Source organism: Urocampus carinirostris, chromosome 15 (genome assembly GCF_059441175.1).
Source record: "Urocampus carinirostris isolate Australia breed hairy pipefish chromosome 15, RoL_Ucar_1.0, whole genome shotgun sequence".
Classification (NCBI taxonomy): Eukaryota; Metazoa; Chordata; class Actinopteri; order Syngnathiformes; family Syngnathidae; genus Urocampus; species Urocampus carinirostris.
In genome coordinates, this window is record NC_142363.1 from 7598954 (window position 1) to 7609296 (window position 10343).

Consider the following 10343-nt stretch of genomic DNA (forward strand, 5'->3'; position numbering starts at 1 on the left):
GTGTGAATGAACGTGTGAATGGTGTTTTGTGTCCGTATGCCCTGTGAATTGCTGGCAACCGGTTCAGGGTGTCCACTGCCAAAAGATGGCTGTGATGGGCTCCAGCACCCCGCCACCCTAGTGAGGATAAGCGCTGCACAAAGTAGTTCAATGGATGGATGGCTATGTCTCAAAACAAACAAGTGGTATTAAATTGAAAAAATAAAGAACTGAATCATCCCTTGTCATTATGGTACAGTCCCTGTCCAAGCAAAGTAAACCAGTGTTCTATTTTGCAGCTTTTTGGATCATTATTGCCTTTGATATGGACTGTTTTCCAATCTATTAGTTCTTGACTTGATGGCCCTGCATCTGTTGTGTTGAGCAGAGGATCCAAACGCAGACACGCGTTTCAAGTTGACAGTTTTAGAAGTTTTGGATGGGGACAAGGGATTAACAAAAGGCGCTCCACAGAGGGAGGTGGAATGATGACAAGTAGCAAAATCAGTCCAAAAAAACTTGAGGCTGGATGAAAACAAAAGTATTATTAAGCAGAGATGGGAAGCTACGTTTTTGCTGTCATGGAGTTTTCGCACAATTTTACAGGCTCACGGCATTGTTGCTGTCGTTGCTGCTTATTTTATGTTTTAATCAAATCTTCCGCCTACAGTTTGAATTTGTCCCAGCTGCCATCTTTTCCACAGTTGGACTATGGCCCACTTTTCAGTTTGGGATTTGTGATTTCAGTTACAGGAGAGACAAAATAGCACATTGCTCGAGCACACCCAAAAACGGGCTGGTAACGTCCATGCAACAAAGGTTTCCCGAGTAGAGCTGATTCCCCCCCCTTTTAAATGTTTTATTTATTTTTTTATTTTTTAGACGAGGCGGACAAATGAAGGTGGGGGGAAACGAAGGAGCCAGAAGGAGGCAGTCGATTTTTCCAAATAAGATCCCTTCTCCTTCCGGCCATTTATCTCCGGTTACTCACTCAAAGAGCAATATAAGTTTGGAAGCATTCCGTCGATCCCCATAAGCTCCTGAGAAATCGTTTTGCCTGTTGCGCCTCTCTTCTAATTAAAGTGGTCAAATTGTGTCTTTTCTCCTTCTCGTTTGAAGACTGTCACGAGGGGTGAAAGAAGGATCTTGATTGATTTAAATCAATACATTTTCGACAAAGGATGCACTTGTTTTTTTGTTTAGCTCCAAGTGAAAAGATTCCAGCAAAAGTAATAAACTAGGAGTGCTGATTTCTCTCTGGGAGCACCACTGTAAGTTTTTTTTTTTCTTTCTTCCTTCCCATTTTTCCCCTTTTTTGTTTATTTTCTTTATTGTCATCCCCTATTTGTTTCTTTTTTTCATTTCCTTTTCTACTTTTTTTTCTACTTTTCCCGGTTTATCTTTTTCTTTTTTTCTTTTTTTTAGTTTGTTGTCATTCTTTCTTCATGTTTTGCTTTCTTTTCTGCTTTTTTTCATTTAATTTATTTTCTTCTTTTTATTTCCTCAAACTTCCTGCAGCCTACAGTGCATCCGGAAAGTATTCACAGCGCTTCACTTTTTCCACATTTTGTTATGTTACAGCCTCGTTCCAAATTGTATTGATTTAATCTCTTATCTCAAAATTCTACACAAAATACTCCATTATGACAATGTGCAAAAGTTTTTTTTTCTTTTACATTTTTTGAATTTATTAAAAATAGAAAACTAAGAAAACACATTTACATAAGTATTCACAGCCTTTGCTTAATACTTTGTTGATCCACCTTTGGCAGCAAATACAGCCTCAAGTCTTTTTGAATAAGATCCCAGAAGTTTAGCACACCTATCTTTAGGCAGTTTTGCCCATTCTTCTTTGCAATAAGTCTCAAGCTCAATCAGGTTGGATGGGAGACGTTTGTGCACAGCCATTTTCAGATCTCTCCAGAGATGTTCGATCGGATTCAAGTCTGTACTCTGGTTGGGCCCCTCCAGGACATTCACGGAGTGGTTCTGAAGCCAATCTTTTGAGATCTTGGCTGTGTGCTTTGGGTCGTTGTCCTGCTGAAAAATGAACCTTCGCCCCAGCCTGAGGTCAAGAGCGCGCTGGAGCAGGTTTTCATCCAGGATATCTCTATATATTGCTGCATTCATTTTTCCTTCTATCCTGACTAGTCTGCCAGTTCCTGCTGCTGAAAAACATCCCCACAGCATGATGCTACCACCACCATGCTTCACTGTAGGGATGGTAATAGCCTGGTGATGAGCGGTGCCTGGTTTCCTCCAAACATGGCGCCTGGCATTCACACCAAAGAGTTCAATCTTTGTCTCATCAGACCAGAGAATTTTATTTCTCATGGTCTGAGAGTCATTCAGGTGCTTTTTGGCAAATTCCAGACGGGCTTCCATGTTCCTTTTACTAAGGAGTGGCTTTCATCTGGCCACTCTACCATACAGGCCTGATTGGTAGATTGCTGCAGAGATGGTTGTCCTTCTGGAAGGCTCTCCTCTCTCCACACAGGAACGCTGGAGCTCTGACAGAGTGACCATCGGGTTCTTGGTCACCTCCCTGACTAAGGCCCTTCTTCCCCGATCGCTCAGTTTAGAAGGCCGGCCAGGTCTAGGAAGAGTCCTGGTGGTTCCAAATGTCTTCCATTTACGAATAATGGAGGCCATTGTGCTCATTGGAACCTTCAAAGCAGCAGACATTTTTCTGTATCCTTCCCCAGATTTGTGCCTCAAGACAATCCTGTCTCGCAGGTCTACAGACAGTTCTTTTGACTTCATGCTTGGTGTTTGTGCTCTGACATGCACATTCAACTGTGGGACCTTATATAGACAGGTGTGTGCCTTTCCAAATCATGTCCAATCAACTGAATTTACTGCAGGTGGACTCCAAATAAGCTGTAGAAAGATCTCAAGGATGATCAGTGGAAAAAGGATGCACCTGAGCTCAATTTTGAGCTGCATGGCAAAGGCTGTGAATACTTATGTAAATGTGATTTCTTAGTTTTCTGTTTTTAATAAATTCAAAAAAAGTAAAAAAAAAAAACTTTTTCACATTGTCATAATGGAGTACTTTGTATAGAATTTTGAGATAAGAGATGAAATTGATACAATTTGGAATGAGGCTGTAACATAACAAAATATGGAAAAAGTGAAGCGCTGTGAATACTTTCCGGATGCACTGTATTCTGTACAGCAAGAGCATCAAGTACACAAAAGAAACATTGCAAGGTTTGTATTTTGTGGTCCTGATTTTATCTGTAGGTCTGCTCCCCTATTGCAGGAAGACTGCAATCATAAGGTACATGGAGCAGTTTGGTCACTGTGAGTCTCCATAGTTTGTATTCTTCCTTTTTCAAACTTGTTTCCAGTTGCACTACACAATAAAGCAATGTCTTATGATGGGATAATACACACTGTCTCTTTAAGTGCACTTCCTCCACTGTTAAGCAAGGCTAACCGTTGACAGTGACAATTGGACATCTTAATTTTTTTTCATTATTGAAATGTATGATGACACAACTCTGGACACAATGTATCCCATTAATTGTTGATTTTGCTGCTGCTACATTTTCCAGTGCACTATTGTTACAACGCACCTAAAGCTTTGGCTAGTCTCCAAACACTACTATGTAAATATAAATCGAAAATGTGTATTGAAAAAGTCATAATAAATTAGGACTTGTTTTGTGTGAAATTTAATATTTCAATAAATAAAATAAACGATGAAAAAAATAGCAATAATAGAAAAATTCCTCACAAATGTTGGCGGGTGTAGCCCTCTATGAAGGGAGACTTGGGGCCAGAGTGGCAGTAAAAGAACAATTGTTTTTGTTTTGGTTTTTTTAAACATGTCGACCCACTAATAAAACATTTTTTAGGAATTTTGAGAAAGTAATTCGAGAGAAGAATTTTCTAAGTCAAGATCATGAGTTAGGCAGAAATGTTGTTGGTTTTGTTATTTGTCACGATAAGTCGGACAGACCCAAATTCAGGACACAAGGAGACGCAAAGCAAGGGATGTGATCAAACCCCTAGAAAGGGCTTTCATTTATGAAACAAATACTTTTCCAATGATAAGGGAGAGTGGAACCAGGACTGCAGAGGAGGTAGACTTGAGAGGGAGACTTAAAAGGGAAACTTGACAGGGGGTCTTGGGTTGGTGAAAATATTGAGAGGGAGATTTGGAAGTACCTTTTATAAAGATGGCTGGAGTGGAAGATCTTGGAACGAGGAGGGACTTTCTGGATTACCTTGGTTGAACTGGCAGGTTTCGGAGTGGATGAACTTGGAACGAGAGAAAATTGAAGAAGAAAGTAATGGGAGGGGAAATTTGTGGTCTTGGCGAGTGAATGTCTTCAGGAATCAAAACGACTGAGCAACGTGAGGTGTGAGCCCAGAGTATTTATGGTAAATGTCTAATTGTCTGATTGGAATCACCCGGCGAGAGGAAGAGTGAGGGGGACTGGAAAATAGAGTAATTTTGCCATCTTTTGAAGAAGAAGAGGGACTGCAAGCGCTATACCATGGCACAGGCGGGTAACTACACGTAGGGAGTTTTTTTTGTTACCATATCGTTCCACTAATAATATAATTCTTTAGGACTTTTGAGAAAAAAAATAAAGAGAAACTGTCTCTACATCAAGATCATGAGTTAGAAAGAAATGCTGTTTGATAGCTGAAGGATTTTATACATTTTACTATAAAGGATATTGTACGTTGAATACAAATTACATTTAATGCAAAAGATATTCACTGGCGAGGCTGTGGTGCAAGGCCAGTGCAACCTAGTGGAAAATATTGTTTACAGGAATGGCGGGAACGGGACGTGAGGCTGATAAGATAATCAGCACATCCAGACGCGATGGGGCCCTGATGGCGGAGGACGGCAGGCATTGTTTGAAAAATGCTCTCCGCTGTTTTGGTTAATTCCAGGCATTGCGGCGCTCTTCTCTGAGGTGGTGGAGCCTGGGGGGCTTCATTGGCACGCCCATGGGAGGAGTCGGCACACCATCTTGCCGAGAGGCGTGGGCCGAGAGGAGAAAGGCTGGAAGAAAAAGAAAAAGGCTTCCCAGAGACTCCAACGACACTAATTTGACTAATTCGACTAATTCGGCCATATTCGATGGAGTACACTTAGTTAAATTAATAATGAAAGTAAATCTGCCCCCGTGTGAAAATGTTGGCTATTCTTGTTCATCTTTTCCTTCAAGAAACGAGCGCACATTGTTGGGTGAATATTAATGGAGTCAGATAACTAATTTGAACAATTTGGTTAATTATACATTTTGATATTTAATTCCTAACATAGCACAGCTTTCTATGGAAGAAATCTGGCAAACATCTCAATTTGTCCCATAAAAGTGAGTTTTGCTCTCATGTTATTACTGTGACCGTATAGTAACATTTTTGTATAGTGGGCCCGACTAAGAAGGCTGTCGGGTCATATGTAACCTGAGGGCCATAGTTTTCCCACCCCTGTCTTAGCCTATATGTTAAAGTGAAATTTAGGTTCGCCTGAGTAAATACGATCAGATATTTAACAGTTATTTCTTTCTTGAGTAAAATTAATCGTCAACATTTTCTACCTGGTGTCACAGAGCACAGCGGCATTTTGATGATTCAGCATCCGGGATGAAAACAAAGCTCCCGGTCGGAACATCGTGTACAAATGTGTAATCGTTTAAAGTGCTTTCTCTCCGTGACCGGAGTCACGGTTACAGGTGGCTGGAGCAGCTAAATATTTTACTCAAGCAAAAATATTGTTACTTCAGTATAAGATGACTCTCAAGAAGAAGTAAAAACTAGCTATCAAATAACTAAAGTAAGAGAGTACTTTGCGTTATACAGTGGAACTTCGGTTTTCAAACGCCTCTCATTTCGAGCATATCGGAGTCTGACCAGAAATTTTGAGAAATTCTTGCTTCGCTATTCGGTCAAAAAAACGGAGTTTGAACGCCGGTAATGCGTGAGTGCGTACGCTAGGATGCGATGCTGAGCGGCGTACAGGTGTAGATCACTCTTTTCGTGACCGACTGTTATCGCGTGCGGACGTGCTTTGTTTTGCTTTCACTTTTGATATAGGTGTACCAAGTGTTTTAGCCCCTAATTATGCCTCCAAAGAAAGTCAGTGCAAGCAGCAAAGTTGCTACAGGTGAAAAAAGAAAAGTGGTGCGTACAACTATTGCATTTAAGAAAGAAATAATAGCAAAATATGAAGGAGGTGTGCAAGTGTCTGATCTTGCCTGCGCCTTTTTCCGAACACCACAAAGGTAAGAAATCCTATTCATAAATCTTTTCTTTATCCTTTTTTTTTTTTTTTTACACGTTCATATCAGCATATCTTTCGTACGGAAGATTACGATAACGCGAACATACGAATCGCCTGGGTTAGCTTTGAGTTTACGTTAAACATTCAAGGTAAACGTTCAGGGTTTTGGAAGGGAGCCCAACATTGAGGGTGTCCCCCCTTTCCAATGAACCGCTCACCACTTGTTGTGGAGACCCGGGTGCTAAATGGCTTGTAAACGACCAGATTTTTTTATTTTTACACGTTCATGTTAGCATAATCTTTCGTACGGAAGATTACGATAAGGCGACCGTACGATTAGCAAGGGTTAGCTTTAAGTTTACGTTAAACATTCAAGGTAAACATTCAGGGTGTTGGAACGGATTAAAACAATTTACATTATTTATATATTATTTTTAATGGGAAAAATTATTTCGGTGATCGAACAAATCGGTTTTCGAACAGGGTTCTGGAACGGATTATGGTCGAGAACCGAGGTTCCACTAATATATATACAATAAAGAAAATGAGTATTTTAACACCCTGCTATTTTGCTATTTCTCCCACTTATAATTCATAAAAGGGTCTGAGATTGCATGTCCACTGTGAGAGAGATAAACTAAAAAGAAAAATCCAGAGATCATAATGCATGATTTTTTTAACGATTTATATGTGCGATATAGCTGCAAATAAGTGTTTCAACACCTGAGAAAATGAATGTTAATATTTGGTACAGTAGGCTTAGTTTTCCGAAACTCAAAACATTTCAAACATTTCCTGTAGTTTTTCATCAGGAGGGATCTTGCCCCATTCTTCCACTCAGATCTTCTCTAGATCAGTCAGGATTCTGGGCTGTCGCTGAGAAACACTGAGTTTGAACTCCCTCCAAAGATTTTCAATTGGGTTCAGGTCTGGAGACTGGCTGGGCCATGCTAGAACCTTGATATGCTTCTTACGGAGCCACTCCTTGGTTTTCCTGGCTGTGTGCTTCGGGTCGTTGTCGTGTTGGAAGACCCAGCCACGATCCATCTTCAATGCTCTGACTGAGGGAAGGAGGTTGTTCCCCAAAATCTCACAATACACGGCCCCAGTCATCCTTTCTTTAATGCAGTGCACTCGTCCTGTCCCATTTGTAGAAAAACACCCCCAAAGCATGATGCTACCACCCCTATTCTTCACTGTCGGGATGGTGTTCTTTGGATTGTACTCTTCATTCTTCTTCCTCCAAACACGCTTAGTGGAATTATGACCAAAAAGTTCTATTTTGGTCTCATCTGACCACAAACCTTTCTCCCATGACTCCTCTGTATCATCCAAATGGTCATATGCAAACTTAAGACGGGCCTTGACATGTGCTGGTTTAAGTAGTGGACCCTTTAGTGCCATGCATGATTTCAAATCATGACATCTTAGTGTATTACCTACAGTAACTTCGGAAACGGGTGTCCCAGCTCTGCTCAGGTCATTAACCAACTCCTTTTGTGAAGTTCTGGGGCTGATTCCTCACTTTTCTTAGAATCATTGAGACCCCACGAGGTGGTATCTTGCATGGGGCTCCACTCCGATTGAGATTGACCGTCATTTTTAGTCCTTCCATTTTCTAATGATTGTTCCAAGAGTGGACCTTTTTTCACCAAGCTGCTTGACAATTGCTCCGTAGCCCTTTCTAGCCTTGTGGAGGTGTACAATTTTGTCTCTGGTGTCTTTGGACAGTTCTTTGGTCTTCGCTATGTTACAAGTTAGTCTTATTGATTGTATGGGTGGCCAGGTGTCTTAATGCAGCTAATGACCTCAAACAGGTACATCTGATTCAGGATGATACATGTAGTAAAGCTGGACTTCTAATGGACGGACTAACAGGTATTTCAGTTATTTGACAAAAACTTGGAATGTTAATGTTGATGCGTGTCACTGGATTTTCAGATTTGCAATGATTTCTTGTTCCAAAAGCTCATGTCCTGTAAACAACAAATACATATTTTTTTGCACCCTTTACAAAATTGATGTATTTGCAGATGAATAGGATACTTTTGTATGTATTTTGTTTGTTTTTTTGAACACAGATGTTTGGTCTTTTTTTTTTTGTAAAATAAAAATATTCTATTTTGTGCACTATTTTCTTGTTTGTCCACAAAATATCAATACAGCGGAACCTCGGTTTTTGAACGCCTCTCAGTTCGAACAAATCGGTGTTCGACCAAAAATTTAGAGAAATTCTTGCTTCGCTGTTCGGTCAAAAAATCGGAGTTCGAACGCAGGTACGCTAGGGTGCGATGCTGAGCGGCGTACGGGTGTTTTAGCCCCTAATTATGCCTCCGAAGAAGGTCGGTGCAAGCAGGACAGGTGAAAAAAGACAAGTTGTTCGTAAATCTATTGCCTTTAAGAAAGACATAATAGGTAAATATGAAAGAGGTGTACGAATTTCCGATCTTGCTAGTGAATACAGCTTGGCTAAATCTACTATCAGTACGATAGTAAAGAATAACGAGGCTGTGAAATCAAGTGATGCGGCTAAGGAAGTTAAAGCTATAAGCAAGCAACTGCCGCAAGTTTTGGAAGAGGTTGAAAAACTTTTGATGATTTTTCTCTCCCCACTGTCCACCACAAAGGTAAGAAATCCTATTCATAATCCTTTATTTTTTATTTTTACACGTTCATGTTAGCGTAATCTTCCGTGCAAAAGATTACGCTAACGCGAACGTACAATTAGCCTGGGTTAGCTTCATGTTTACGTTCATGGTAAACATTCAGGGTGTTGGAACGGATTAAAACGATTTTACATTACTTTTAATGGGAAAAACGATTTCGGTGATTGAACAAATCGGTTCTCGAACAGGGTTCAGGAACGGATTATGGCCGAGAACCGAGGTTCCACTGTATTTGAATAAAGAAGAGAAATTAATGTGTTTTTTTTTAATCCGAAATAATAATCGGCAGATTAATACATCTCATCTCATCTCATCTCATTAGCCGTACCGCTTATCCTCAGTAGGGTCGCAGGGGTGCTGGAGCCCATCCCAGCAATCATCAGGCAGTGGGCAGGGGACACCCTGAACTGGTTGCCAGCCAATCGCAGGGCACACTGGGACAGACAACTCATTCGCTCATTCACACCTAGGGAAAATTTGGACCGGCCAATTTACCTGAAATGCATGTTTTTGGAACGTGGGAGAAAACCGGAGTGCCCGGAGGAAACCCACGCAAGCACGGGGAGAACATACAAACTCCGCACAGGAAGTCTGGTAACTGGATTTGAACCCACGCAGGAGGTTCCCAAGACATGAACTGTGCCGCATAAGCGCTAACCACTGCGCCGCCGTGCTGCCCTAGATTAATACATATTATATATAATATATAAGGTGAATTTTGGGTTTTGGATTAATAAACCCGGTGTTAACTGAATCGACTCATTTGAATGATCAGGTATATTTCATAGCACATCTGAATGATATTTATACCCAGCACCAAAAAGGGTTGATTGCGTTATCTTTTGTTGCATTACATTTGTGTCAGACGGGGCATCATGTATCTTTCCATCTCTCTTTTTCTTTCTTTCTATTTCTTTCTGTCTTTCTCTTTCTTCTTTCAACTTTCACTAATTAAGTTGGTATTAACATTGTGACAACATCGTCAGTAGTACAAGATAAGTATTTCTAGTGCCATTCGCACGAACAAGTAGCAAAAAGGTCAAGTCATGTTCATTTGTGACGCCTTTAATCACAAAGAGTCTCAAAGGGCTGCACAGACCACAGATTATTGCAAACCACACACCATTAGGACACCATCCCCTGATCTAAAACCTACATGAGGGCAAATAATACACAGATATTGTCAACATAAAATACAGGTTATTCATATGCTATAGAATAGAAGTGTGTTTTAAGCTTAGATTTACACATTTCCACTGAGGTTGCAAACCATATCTCAAAGCATTCCACAGCACCGAGACCCGAATGGAGAACGCTTTCGAACCTGCGGATCTTACTGCAAGTGTGGGAAGAACTAAGATGTTGAAAGAACTGTTTGCGTTGTTTATTTTGTAAATAAAAGTTGTTTACACAAATGAGGTGCAGCGTTTGGTTCATTATCGCTT